Raw genomic sequence first — 15,456 nt, forward strand, 5'->3', positions numbered from 1 at the left:
AAAAACATGTGACAACAGGATAAAAAAATTATTTTCCTTTTTCCATTTTTACAAAGCAGGCAGATTTTTAGTTAAGTCACAGGCTGACATCATTATAGCAAAACATGAAAGGGAACAAGCAGACAGATAGATTAGGCTAATGCTTGTAATTACTAGAATGAGCTGTGCTTCAACAGTATATGACTTATTCTATATTTTAGTGTACATTTTTCCTTGAAATGGATTAGGTAAATCTTGTTCAAAGGGAACAGAATATCATTGGGCGGTAAATTCCATTCTGAGTTAAAGCTGTCAGCTTGAATAGTTTTTCTCATTAAACAGTTGTTGGGAGTAAGGATGCTGGGGGTGACTGTTTTTTTTCCCAAATAGTTAAATAATGGAACTGATCAAATAGCCAGCACTTAAAAGAAAGCTAAGGGCATCATTCCTGCTCTAACGACTCCTTTCTTAATTGTCTAAACACAAAACATGTATAACATATCTCCAGAGAAAATTCTTTCATAGAAGTACAGCATACTGTAGATGTGCAAAGGGAGATATGTGCCTCTAATACTGCCAGGTAGTCTAAATGTACTAGATATTAATTCTCTGTTCTCACAAATGTTAGCAAAAATGTGTCTTTTCCATTTATCACATGGTTTATTCACAGTCATCAAGTACTGTATTATCTGACAGTAGAAATGTTGGTGCTGTATAAGATTTTGTAAGTGGTTTTTGTTTTCCTTTCACAATATAAAAATCATCTATAGTCCATTCTAAATATATCAGTTGTTGTTTAGGACTTCTAAGCTTTATTCTAAATATTTTCCATCAAATCTTCTTTAAGCACTATTAGAATATATTAGCCTGGTTTTGCACTTACTTTGCAGGGTCATCAGAAAGTGTGTTCATAATTTTAACACCTTGAAGTTCAGATCTATACTGTCTGTGCACAAGTGGAAATGGATTTGATTTTACTACACGCCAGGCTACCAACACAATTGCCTCTTTTCAGTTTGTCACACATTTTCTTTTCCTATATCTCAGTGAATTTGAGTCTCAATTTTTTAACCCAATGCCATAGACTACTAGTCTGGGAAAATAACCCAGTATAAAATAAATGAATAATTGTTAAAATCACAGAAGGCTATGGTAATATCCACGTCTCCCACTAAGGGTTCCATATGCTTTTTGTGATTTAACCCCAGCTGGTAAGAGCTGTGCAGCCGCTAGCCCACTGCCCCCTCACCCAGAGGGATGGGGAGGAGAAATGAAAAGAAATGTAAAATTCAAAGGGCTGAGATAAGAACAATTTAATAATTGAAATAAAATAAAAATTAAAGGGCAATAATAATAATATTAATAATAATAACAACAACAACAACAACAACAACAAAAGTTATAATGAAAAGGAGGGAGCGGGGGAATGATATCCAATGGGAAGAGAGGAAAGAAAACAAGTGATACATGGTACAGCTGCTCACCCCCCGTTGACCAATGCCCAGCCAATGCCTGAGCAACGATCAGTCGGCCTCGGCCAACACTCCCACACTCCCCACCCCTACCCCGCAAGTTTATATACCAAGCATGATGTCTCATGGTATGGAATACCTCTTAGTTCAGGTCAGCTGTCCTGGCAGTGTCCCCTCCCAGTTTCTTGTGCCCCTCCAGTTCTCTTTCCAGCAGGGCCTGAGAAACTAAAAACTTGACTTAATATAAACATCACCCAGCAACAACTAAAGATATCAATGTGCTGTCAGCATTGTACTCACACCAAAGCCAAAACACAGCACTGCACCAGCTACTAAGAAGATTAACTCTCCCAGCCGAAACCAGGACATTATCCACCCCTTATTCCATACCATTTACATCATGATACATTTTCCAATATATAATCACCTCTTCTGTGCTTTAACATAAAGATACAGATATCATTCCTTTAGTCTATGGCCCATTCATCAGAAGTCTGTGGAGTTCATTTAGTCCATGATGTCGGGCTCCATCTGTTGTACCAGTTTCTCTAGGCAGGGAAGATAGTACAAGGTGTTGGATCGTTGCATGTTGAAGCCGGTTCTGATTCTATTACAGCTGCATTGATCTGATTTCACCAAAGTCATTCTTCATTAGTACGACAGTCGAAAAGGAATCAGGTTCAGATCTTCAAGTCCAAAGTGGGCGCCACAAGATGCCCAGTCCTAATAGGCATATAGAAGTGATAATACACAGTATTATGTAACAATTAACATTACACAACTAAATTCATCAGCTATTTTCACCCAAAATCAAATCCCCTTGATGCAGACATCAAACTTCCCCACCCTCCTGCATTACCCACCAAGTGCTCACAGGCCCTTGAGCAAAAGCAATCCCACAAATGGGTTTGCCTTTGCTTGAGGCAGGAATGACCCAGACTGTTTTCCCAAGCATATTTTTAAGGTGCACTACAGGAACTTTAACCCTTCCTACAGTATGAAAGAGCTTTGATTGGACAGGACCAGCCAGCTGGCAGATCCTATGGTATTAACCAACCAGGTAGCCTTGCTAAATGCGTATCCCAATGTTTGGAAGTTCCACCACCCATTGCTTTCAGTGTAGTCTTTAACAGTCTGTTACATTGTTCAGTTTTCCCAGAGGCTGGTGCATGATAAGGAATGTGATGTACCCACTCAGTGACATGCTCTTTGGCCCAAGGGTCTATGACTGTTTTGGAAATGAGTTCTGTTGTCTGAGTAAATAATTTCTGGGGTCACAGGACCTGTCTTTCAAGCCCCAGGACAGTGTTCTGGGCAGTGGCATGGCACACAGGATGTTTCCAGCCATTTGGTGGTTGCTTCCACCATTGTAAGCACATGGCACTTGCTTTGGTGAGTCTGTGGGACTGTGATATAGTCAGTCTCACAAGCCTCCCATATTTCTATTTCATCCATCATCCTCCATTTCAAAGAGGCTTTAACCATTTGGCTTGCTTAATTGCAGTGCATGCTTCACAATCATGGATCATCTGTGCAACAGTGCCCATGGTTAAGTCCCCCTTGAACTTGGGCCCATCTGTATGTTGCATCTCTTCTTTGATGGCCTGAAGTGTCATAGGCCTACTAAGCTTGAAATAAATCATCTTTATGTAGCCAATCCAAATCTACCTGAGCCACTTAAATCTTGGCTGCTTGATCTGCCTGCTTCTTGTTTAGATGTTCTTCAGAGACCCAACTCTTGGGTACATAAGCATCTACATGACATACTTTACTACCAGGTTCTCCACCCAGGCAGCAATATCTTCCCATAATGCAGCAGCCCAGATAGGCTTACCTCTGTGTTGCCAAGTATTCTGCTTCCACTGCCATAACCACCCCCACAGGGCATTTGCCACCATCCATGAGTCAGTATAGAGGTAAAGTATCGATCTCCTTTCTTGTTCAGCAATGTCTAAAGCCAGCTGGATAATTTTCACCTCTGCAAACTGACTCGACTTACCTTCTCCTTCAGTAGTTTCTGCAGCTTGTTGTAGAAGACTCCATACAGGTGCTTTCCACCTCCGATGCTTTCCTACAATACCACAGGAGCTATTAGTAAACAAGCATATTGCTTTTTACGTTCTGGCAGTTCATCATACAATGGGGTTTCTTCAGCACATATCACCTCTTCCTCTGATGACATCCCAAAATCTTTACCTTCTGGTCAAACCATAATAATTTCCAAAATTCCTGGGCAATTGGGATTTCCTATTTAAGCTCGTTGTGTAATCAGTGCAACCCACTTACTCCATGTAGTATCAGTTGCATGATGTGTAGAGGAAACCCTCCCTTTAAACATCCAGACCAGCACCAGTAACCAGGGTGCTAGAAGGAGCCCCACTTCAGTACCAACCACTTCCAAGTGGCTTGAACTCCTTCATAATCTGCAAATATCTCTTTTTCAGTTGGAGCGTAGAGGGTCTTAGATCCTCTATATCCCCATCTCCAAAAGCCCAATGGTCGACCTCAAGTCTTACCTGGTGCCTTCTGCCAAAGCTCCAGGCAGGGCCATTATCCCCGGCTGCAGTGCGGAGCACATTCTTTATATCTTGCCCAGTCTTAACTGGTCCAAGGCCCTCTGCTTGAACTATCTTCTGCTTAATTTGTTCAAAGGCTTGTCATTGCTCAGGGCCATATTTAAAACCATTCTTTTTTGGGGGTCACATGATAAAAAGGATTTACAATCATCCTGTAGTTTGGAACGTGCAGTCTCCAAAATCCCACAACACCTAAGAAAGCCTGATTTTCTTTCTTATTAGTTGGTGGAGATATAGCTGCTATTTTGTTGATCGTATCCATTGGGATCTCATTATGTCCATTTTGCCATTTTATTCCCAAAAACTGGCTCTTCTGTGCCGGTCCCTTGACTTTACTTGGTTTTATGGGAAAACAACAAAACTGTCTTTCAGAAGGATTTGGTTAATTTTCTCCTCTTTCTCAAAAACTTCTTCTGCTGTATTGCCCCATACCATAATGTCATCAATGTATTGCAGATGTTCTGGGGCTCCACCCTGTTCCAGCACAGCCTGGATCAGTCCATGGCAGGTGGTAGGGCTGTGTTTCCATCCCTGAGGCAGTTGATTCCAGGTGTATTGGACACCCCTCTAAGTAAAGGCAAATTGTGACCTGCACTCTACAGCCAAAGGTATTGAGAAAAATGTCTTTGAGATATCAGAGGTGGCATATCACTTATCTGTCTTTGATACCAGTTCATATTGAAGTTCCAGCATGTCTGGTATGGCAGCACTCAAGGGCAGAGTGACTTCATCCAGGTCACGATAGCCCACTGTTAGTCTCCATTCTCTATGAGACCTTTGCACTGGCCATACGAGGCTAATAAAGGGTGAAAGGGTTCTGCTGATCACTGCTTGGTTCTCTAGTCAGCAAATCAGCTTATGGATGGAAATCAGGGAGTCTCAGTTGGTATAGTATTGCTGCCGGTGCACTGTTGTAGTAGCAGTCAGCACCTGCTGTTCTTCAACTTTCAGTAACCCCACCACTGAGGGGTCTTCTGAAAGGCCAGGCAAAGTAGACAGCTGTTCAGTTTCCTCTGATTCCAAGGCAGCTATACCAAAATCCCACCTACACCCTTTTGGATCCTTGAAATACCCTCTCCTGAGTTGCTCTGTGCCGAGGATGCATGGAGCCTCTGGGCGAGTCACAATGTGATGTTTTTGTCACTCAGTCCCAGTCAGGTTTATTCCAGCCTCCAGCACAGTTAGCTGTTGGGATCCCCCTGTCACTCCAGAAATGCTGAGTTCTGCCCCTTCATAGCTTGATGGCATTAGAGTACACTATGCACCAGTATCTACTAAAGCTTTATATTCCTGTGGGTCTGGTGTGCCAGGCCATCGGATCCACACAGCCCAGCAAACTTAGTTATCCCTGTCCTCCACCTGGCTAGAGGCAGGATCCTTCTAAACCTGGTCATAGGATTCTCCACTAGGACAGCAAGTGGTTTGAAGTAGAAGTACCGTGGAGTGGTTCTGCTAACTTATGTCTTGTCTGAATGGATTAGAATCCCTTTTCACAGGATCAAAAGTAAAGTTATCCCTATCACTCTGTCTGGAAACTGCCCTCTGGACACTGGAGCAGCAACCTTCGTGGAAGACTCCTTTTTCATGATTGGTTTTCCTTGTAATTCATGCACTCATGCCTCCAGGACTGAGTTGGGTTTTTCATCCCACCTCCTCATGTCCTTTCCATGGTCCTGCAAGTAAAACCACAGGGTACCCCGTAGTGTGTATCTCCTGTATTCTGCCTCCCAAGCAGAAGGGTATCTACAGTTGATAGCTGAGGTGCAAGTCCATATAGGGGGAGATTAGGATATATCTTTGTAAGGTCACTGGACTAGCCTCTTCACAGCTGAGATGATGGAGGTAGAGACACTATCTTCATAGTTCTAGAGATGGCGAACCACTTCATCCACTGTCAGTGCCCTGTTGTCTTTCCAAACATTATTGCCAATGAGTTGGCATATGATGATGGCGCACTCTGTACAAATTTCTGCCACATGGGTCATGCACATAGAACTTCATCAGGATCTGTGGTGACTGTGGATCATCCTGTTCATAATAAATCATCTCTTTCATGGCTAATTCCCTCAAGTATTGGATACCTTTCTCTGTTGCAGTCCACTTGCTTGGTCGACATGTGATATCCTCCTTGTAGCAATACCTCTCCTTAACACTTGACAGGAATTTCTTCCAGAGGCTGAGGGCTCACATTCCTTTCCAATTGCCTTGTCAATTCCCCTTTCTTTAGAAAGTGATCCCAGCTGCTTGGCTTCCCTACCCTCCAATTGTATACTATTAGTCTCATTATCCCAGCTTCAAAGCAACCAGGTGATAATGTGTTCACCTGATTGACAGGCATAATATTTCAACATATCCTGCAGTTAATTCAGAGATAGGGATCAAGAGGTTTCTTCTTGTTTGTCTTCTTCATGTTGTTCCTGTAATGGGCCTGCTTCATCATCCCCATTTACCAAATGAGCTGCTCTCTGTTTCCACTTCATCTTATGTATAGGGGCCACTGACACTGACACAGGCTGGTCTTCTGCATCACTTGTTGAGGGGTTGAGGCAGCTGCAGTGCCAGCTACAGAGGCTGGAGTAGCTGCAGTGCCTTTCAGGGGGTCTGGAGTGGCCACAGGGGCTGCAGTAGCTGTTGTTTCTTTCACAGAGGCTAGAGTGGTTACAGCCGGTCACGTAAATCTCCACCAGATCCAGGTGAAGAAAACCACATTCACTATTCCTAGGACTAGGGTCAGGACTTGTGCTTCCAAAGGACCAAAGATATTCAGAATTTCCAAAACCACTAAATGTTTCAATTATCCCTGAGGATAAGGGGGAGCCAGGGACCCCACCCATAAGCTGACTCTCTAGGAAAACCAAGCCAAAGGTGCAGTTGTGGCATTCCCCCCCCCCAGGAGCCACCCGACACACAAACACAACACCACCAAGTACACAGACCAGACTAGTTTCATAACCATGAGTCCATTATATCATTAACCAGTACTATATAGTACAACACTATGATAACTTTAGCCCAGGTCCCATGGAGAACAAACAGCACAACAGGGAACACACACTGTAAGTAAATAATGCAACCCTGAGACCATGGGTAGCAACTTCAAGAGCAGAGAACTCAGCATTGGGGCCAATAATCCAACACAACGAATACCAACAACAGTTTTGTTCTAACATGGTCCGACTAGACCTGTCATTATCTCACCCGTTCATGCCCCACATCGGACCCCAAAAAGGACTGTCATGGTTTAAACCCAGCTGGTAATTAAGTGCCATGCAACTGCTCACTCACTCCCCCCTTACCCAGAGGGATGAGAAGGAGTCAGAATAGAACGTAAAACTCAAGGGCTAAGATAACAACAATTTAATAATTGAAATAAAATAAAAATGAAAGAGCAATACTAATAATACTATTAATAACAGTTATAACGAAAAGGAGGGAGAGGGGGTGTGAAATCCAAAGGGATGGAAGGAAAGAAAACAAGTAATGCACAATACAACTGTGCTGACTGATGCCTGCACAATGACCAGCCAGCCCCGGCCAACCCCTGCCCCCAGTTTATATACCGAACATGACATCTGTCACGTGAAAGGGTGGAGGGAAGATTTTCCTGACCCCTAGTGCTGGATTTTTCTATCAGTGGCCCAGAAAAGCCATCACCCTTGTGCCTGACCATTCTGTCAGTATCCTGTTGTAGGGATCATTCACTGAACAGATCTGCTGGATCGGAGGGCGATTCAACTGACTTGTTCAGGGAAACGTGCCCACAACATTGGGAGGACTCCTCAGCAGGTCCGCCCACTATTCAAATACATTACCTGCTGCTGGTGATTACTAACACCCACAAAAGACTAAAACTAACTTCACAGAATAAAAAAAATTATTAAAAGAAAATGGTGACAGAAAGAGTTTGAAGATTGCAGGTGATAAATACACTGATTGCAAGCAAGCTTTAAAAAATATATCTAATAGTAGCTAGCATAAATTAGTCATAGAAAAAAGTTCTTACCCCGTAGGCATCCCTGTGGAGGAGAAGACAGGTTCAGCCCATCTACTGATCCCAGAAGCTACCATGGAGTCTCCCTTAAATTCTCCCCTCAGCTGTCCACTTCTACTTCATAGCACATTGCATATTCATTCATCGTATATAGTACTGGTTACAAGTTTCTCGCTTCTAATGCAAATGAGTAGGCACCCTCAGACAGCGCTGCTGAAGCTCTCTACTAACCGTGCATGCTCTCCAGGTGTGGGTTTGCTCTCTGTCAGGGGGGCTATGTGAGTTGGCGGTCACAATCTCCCACTACCAGAGTTATCTTTGTCCCGTTTTCAACTACATTTCTGTTGATGTCAGTGGATTGCAACACCTTGTCATCCAGTTTCCTCTTGTAGCCAGAACTTTCATCTTTTGAAGGCCTCTTTCTGTGTAACTTAGACAACGGTTTTCTTATCTGTTCTTTGCTTCTCACCCTCACCAAGGCTGACTCCTGTGATTAGAAACCCTTTCATTCACGACAACCTAGAGAGCGGGTGAGCTTGACCTAACTTTGTGCGCACTAAATCAGAGCGTGGTAATCTGGGAGTTCAGACAACAATTCCCTGCCTTTGGACTTATTTCAGCCCAAGTCCAGTCCATTTCCTTCACATTTAGGTGGTGCTTGAGTGCCTCCAGCCATACGTCTTGTTGTTACTGACTGGTATCACATGCCCAGTGAGGTGCGGTGGTACCTTGGAGGCAGGTAACTTTGGGAGGGAGCTGTGCGTTAGTATTACAATGACATGACTTCATCTGAGGAAAGTCATTTCACCACAGTGGTTGGGTCAGCTGTGGACATCTCATAGATCCTTCATGTGACAACTGTTACAGGGCTTATCAGCTGCGTGCTGCCACCGAATTCCCACTCCTGCAGGGAGCACAGCAGAGCCTGATCGCGGGGTCTCCACTCCGCTCCAGCCTCCATCACTCCCATCAGGGTGCTGAGCTGGCAGTGTGATGCCTGGGGAGCTGTGGTGGTGTAGATTCCCTGCGTGCCGACTGTTCTGAAAGCAACAGCTGTATTTTACCCTGAAAAGCTTTCTGTAATACTGTGCTTCTGTTAGGTCCCAGTTTTCTCTACTTCCTACCCTCCACCCCCCCACCCCCCCCCAACCACCCCTGACAATTTTCCAACAACATTCCATGGTATGGAATACCTCTTTGGCTGGTTCATGTCAGCTGCCCTGGCTGTGTCCCCTCGAATTTCCCATGCCCCTCCAGCCCTCTCGCTGGCAGGGCCGAAGCAACTGAAAAGTTCTTGACTTAGTATAAAGATCACCCAGCAGCAACTATAAACCTCAGTGTACTATCAGCATTGCTCTCACAGCGCTGCACCAGCTACTAAGAAGAAAATTCACTCTGTTCCAGTTGAAACCAGGACAATGCTTATGCTCAGTAAGCTCTCCTATTTCACCTGGCCAAATTCAGTGTTACTTTCCTGTTCCCAACTTTTTAAATTTTTTCTTTCTGTATTGGAGAGTGGGAAGGAAAGAAACACCACTTCTATTAAGCTTTTTTTCAGTTTCTCATGGTCAGAAGTCATCTGAAAGAAGCTACCTTTACTTATAATCTTTTCGTCTTTGGCGTATAAAAAAATATAATTTTTTCCCCATTTACCCTACTTTTCTTCTTGCTTTTAATATAATCATATTTGACAGCTCTGTGGTTCATAGATATTGTCACAGACTGTTAACAAACAATATTTAAAGCACTACCTGTCCCCAGACAAAAAAAAATAAAAAAATTGCACCTAGATTCTGATCCTCAGACACAACAGTCAGACACATATTTAATTAGCAAACATTAAGTTTGTCTTCATAACCTGCTCTGCCTTACTGAAGATGACAAATGACTCAGCTTTTTACTTACTCAGCATGAATGTACAGATTGCATTAAAAAAAAGAAAACTAATTATAATCTATAATTATATATATAATACAATATAGATTAATTAATAATCTATCAATTGCATAAGTAATTTTGGAAGAGCAAGAATTTCCATGTTTTAGCCAACTTAATAGGAAGCAGCAAATACTACAATGTGTATGCCTCTATCTGTTGATTATCTAGCCTTATGGACTTCCGACCAAGATCTCTTTTCTAATGTATTATTTATATTCATGTCTTTATGCTATCTCCCAGCAGAGGTGCAAAACTGCAGAAAACCACATTAATAAAAATTAAATTAATTACACTTACCTATTCTTGTCATCTTGAAAGATATCATTTAAAGTTTAACTATCAGAAATGTACACCCCCCTATACTTGTATATTTTATCCAGTCCTTCATTTTCTCCCACGGATATGCCCTACTTACTGTGAAATGCATCTATAAAGTATCAGGGCTAAGACCAACCTTTAAGAAACCACTTTCTTGATTATATATTCCAAAGGTATAATTATATTTTATGTGCTGTTCACAACAAATATTATTCTTAGATTGTGCATTTATCTTTTGGTGAATACTCAGAAAAAGTGTTAACTAATTTCCTCAATACCAGAGTAAATAAATCTAAAAACTTTGTTCCCTACAGATTTATCTTTTTAAAATGTGAATGGTTTTTATTTTAATATTGGTGTAGGGGTCATCAATTTTATATTCCCTTTCAGGCCTATACACATTTTTTTAGCTTTCTTCCATCCAGTAATTTTTTAAAGCTATTTACATTCTGTGTCCTTACACTATACATGCCACACACATCTCTCCCTTGTTTTTTTACTTTTTTAGTCTAGTTCAGCAATATTTTTTTTCTAGTTGAATTCCTCATGATGCACACATTTGCTGTGCTTTATCTGTGATGTACATATGTGTATTTTATTTTGTAAGTCATCATATCTCTTCTTTCCTATTCCTGATCTCACTACATTGCATGATCTTTTCTCAATAATCCCTTAATTTTCTACAATTTTAACTTTTTGATACCAGTCACCAGATCATACTTTTTTTCTACTATTAACTCTTACATTAACCATGAAAGTTATTAGCATATTCCTGCAGTTGTTTTGGTGTTCTCATTATTTTTACTTCACCATGAATAAATTCTCCTGATCAGTCATGGATTGCTGTTCATTCTCCAAGACTCCAGGTCAGGGGTCCTCAAACTACGGCCCACGGGCTGGATATGCCCCACCAGGGTCCTCAATCTGGCCCCCGGTATTTATAGAACCCCCCCACCCCCCACCCCACCGGAGGTTAGGGGGGGGAAACCAAGCAGCCACAGATGACTGCCTGCCACTGCATCCGCGCACTGGCCCCCTGTTTAAAAAGTTTGAGGACCCCTGCTCCAGGTGTTAGGGAGACATTTGAAAAAGGAAAATTGTATAAACTTGGGTTTTAAGCAAACATTTTCTTTATTGGTAGGACATATTCCAAATAACTGAACTGTCACTAAGACCTGCACGATAACTGTCACAGAAGCAGCTAACATTTTTTTGTAGCATGATCTGGGGAGTTAAATTTTATTTGGCCTTTCTTAGATATTTATCCTTTAAACTCTGAGTACACTGTTACGAGTACACAGTACTGTTTAAAGCAGAGGAATGCTTTTAAGATAATTTTAAAACTTAATTAATGCTTCCTTCTTGAATATCTGAAGAATATAAACACCAAAGATACAGAAGAATCAATTAGTATGTTGCCTGGGGTAGGTAAAGGAGTAATGAGATGAAATTAAGAAAGGAATGTTTAAGTTAAATAACAAGAAAATCTTTCTGACACTGAGAACCAATAGCCTATGAAATTCTTTCTTAGAGGAAAAAAAGGTTAAGGAATTCTTTCTTGAGACAATTAATGTGGGCACAGCATGAAGAAATGTTGTACAGTAGAGGCAATGTCTTACTGGAAGAAAAAAAAATGAGATAAACATTTTCCATCTTCATTTTTAGCTGTGCTTTTTCAGTTTTAGCATTGAATGTCAAGATTTTTTTGAGGAAAGCAACCTTCCTTAGAGCTGAAATGACATGAAGGAGTCATTCATGGGTCTCTAGTCATCAGATACTGTGATTAAATCACTAAGCTCCATAACATTTAAGAGTCTTTAGCTCCTCTAGTCAGTCATTACATGACGCGTAAAGACCAAATACATCATTAATACTTAAATAGCTATCAGTGTTTTAAATTTCATACTGCAAAATTCAAAATGTCACTCATTCATAATTCAAAAGATGTTTAAGGACAGAAATTAATGGTTTGCAGTAGCCCTCTAATTCATAAACTGCAGTCCCACATAGGATTAAAGGCCAATGTGATTCAAATGAGATTATGAGTATTGTAACAATTGCATCTGAAAACACGAGAAGGGTAAAAGCCTTTCAGCTTGATTCTGAGGGGGAAAAAAACCCTGTTTACATGAGTATGTAATTATTTTGTAAGATACTATGGATCACAGTTAATAGGACAACAAGAGGATAAATTTGTCCTTGAGGGTGGAATATAGATTTGCATTTAGGGTATGTTTAGTGGCTGTCTGACAAAGCTTAATTCCATTTAGTCAGCTTTGACAAATTCCTATGGAAAAAAAAAAAAAAAAAAAAGGTTTGTATTCCAGGTCTAATCTATAAACCTTACTGTAGTTAAATATCCTTCTCAACATGGGTCCTGCACTATTCTATTGACAATGCAGATGGGTTTCGTATAATGATTAAAGGATACCTAGGGTATTCAGTTCTCACTACTCATTTTGTGTCTTTGCAAAGCTACAAGGTATGTTGAACAAAAGGAAAAAGAAGCAGTCTCAAGAATCAAATGCTTGTAAAATACCACAATTATCAGAGGATATGTCTAAAAGAGAAATAATGTCATTATTTCTGATGTAAAGAGTATTAGACAACTGAACCAGATCAGTGAAATACTGTGAATCAGTGAATTAAGTATTATACTACGTTTAGAGGCAAAGAACACTTTGTTCAGTATATTACTGCTATAACAGATATTAAAAAAAAAAAAAAAAAAAAAAAACTACCTACTCACTTACAATAATTACCTGTAATCCAGAACTCACAGTATAAAAGGGAAAAAAGGAAAAATGAAAAAGATTCACTAATTTTATAAACAGTGTTAAAAGTATCACTTAAGATAAGAAAGCACAGGATATTGGACTCAAAATCAAAATATTTTAATTTATCACACTTTTTTTTGCATTATAGAACATATGAAATGGAGCGTTTATTTGAAAACATAAGATGTTTAATATTATTTTTATTAAGAATTTTGTTCAACTTATCTTTTCATGTGAATACGAATATACAGTAATTCTCCTAAAATCAGTAGTTTCATAATGTTACAAGACTGTTTTGACTATTACATTCTCAGGTCACTTTGAACTTGTGTATGTACATGGGCAAGACCTGGCAGCCTCAGGCACGGATAAATTAATCCTTTGGAATGAGTGCTTCCTCTGGATGACACACTGTGTCACCTGAGACTCTCTGCATAGCTGCCCAGAAAACAGTCATTTTGCACAAGGCTTCTGGAGGAATTGTAGCCATTTGCATGAAAGCAGTGTCCGTAAGGTCATATGGACACTTCCATTTCCTAACTGAAGTCTATTTGCGAAGTACTTCTCTCTCAGCTCAGAAAAACTCTTAGAAGTCTTTTCCTCCGTTATTTTGTTCATATATTTTAATAATATTGTATTATAGCCACCGAAAATAGTACCAATGTGAAGACATGTTCATCTACATGCTAAAATTTTAGATCGTGAGGTTTAAAGTCAATTTTATTTTTATTAGAGATGTTAAGGTTTAAATTAATGTATGTTTCCTGTGCCAGAAATTATGATGTTATTGATCTCTGATTTCTATCTCAGCCTATGACTTTGCCTGATTCAGTTATGACATCTCTCTACTCATTTCTACCAAGCTGATACTCTAATCTTATGCTATTAATACTAAGGCTGCATCTAGGGAAAAAACCAAACCAAATCAAACCAAACCAAACCACCCAACAAACGTTATTTGGTCTGGCTGAGATGGAGTTAGTTTTCTCCATAGCAGCCCTCATTATGCTGAGTTTTGTGTTGTAGCTTGATAACACACCAGTGTTTTGGCTGCTACTGAGCAGCACTCGCACAGCTTCGGGACTGTCTCTCCAACATTCCCTGTGACTCACCAGTAGGCTGGGTGTAAGCAAGACCTATGGAGGGCATGTAGCCAGGGCAGCTGACCCAAACTGACCAACAGAATATTCCACACCATATGACATCTGCCCAGCAATTAAAGCTAAGAGAAAGGAGGAGGAAAGGAGGGCAGTTATTTTTACAATGCTTGTCTTCTGGAGCAACTGCTACATGTACGGAAGCCCTGCTTCCCATAAAGTGACTGTACAACACCTGCTGAAGGCAAGTAGGGAATAAATCTTGTGTTTTCCTTTGCTTATGTGTGTGGCCTTTGCTTTTGCTTTTTGCTGCCTTTATCTTGACCCATGAGGTTTTCCATCTTATTTTCTCCCCTTCCCGTCCTGCTGGGGAATGATAGAGCAGCTTGGTGGGCACCTGGTGTCCAGCCAACATCAAACTGCCACAGTCTTTTTTGGTAGCTAATGTGGGACATGAGGCAATCACATTTTTGTATTAAGCAGGCTGTAATTATAGTAGTTATTAAATGGCAAGCTTCTCTGCCAGTCACAGAGTTTGCCAGCTGCATTGGTTATCTCTTTATTTTGCTGAGCTTGGGAACACACCAGTACAAGCAATAGCTATGTGCTTTGCCTGGTGTTGATGGTTTACTGTGCTGAGGAAGATTTCTTGTGGAGAGGACAAAGGAACACATGTCCCTCTTCCTAGCTGGGATTGAAATGGGTGGTTTTATTATGCAGGCTCACAAGGTCCTTGTTCACCCTTGCATGAGCTGTTTAATGGTACTAATTAACACAGCGTATTCTGGGTTTTCTGGAATCTGGTGTCATCCTGGTGTAAGATGAGGACAACTTTTGGGTGAGGCAATACTGAAATGAGCCCTGAGGCAGCTGGTGTCTGGGTCACAGGGTGTGTGGAAGGATCTCTTTACACCTGAACAGGCAAGCAACCCTGGCACACAGACGTGCCACCTGATCAAAGGGTGCCTCGCCTGCCCCCATGAAACCTGCAGCTTCTAGCACTGTACTGGCCTGTGCTTATGGAGGCACAGGTCAGTAATATCAGAGGACTGTGGTTAAGGCAGGGACCCAAGCCACCTCTGAGAATACACTGGCTGAGACCACAGTGCAAACTACATATGGGGGCATGGCAGAAGAGACAGGGAATCAAACTGCATCTGAGGACAGCATGGCTGAGATAGGGACCCAAAGAAGAACAACAATCAAGAAGACCCAGTCTTTTATATTGCAATGTCATGCAAAGGCATATATTATCGAAGTATAAGTAATTGTTAAGTTTTTTGGAAATTTGGAAATGCCTCGTTACCT

The sequence above is a fragment of the Falco naumanni genome, chromosome Z (assembly GCF_017639655.2).
Source record: "Falco naumanni isolate bFalNau1 chromosome Z, bFalNau1.pat, whole genome shotgun sequence".
Lineage (NCBI taxonomy): Eukaryota > Metazoa > Chordata > Aves > Falconiformes > Falconidae > Falco > Falco naumanni.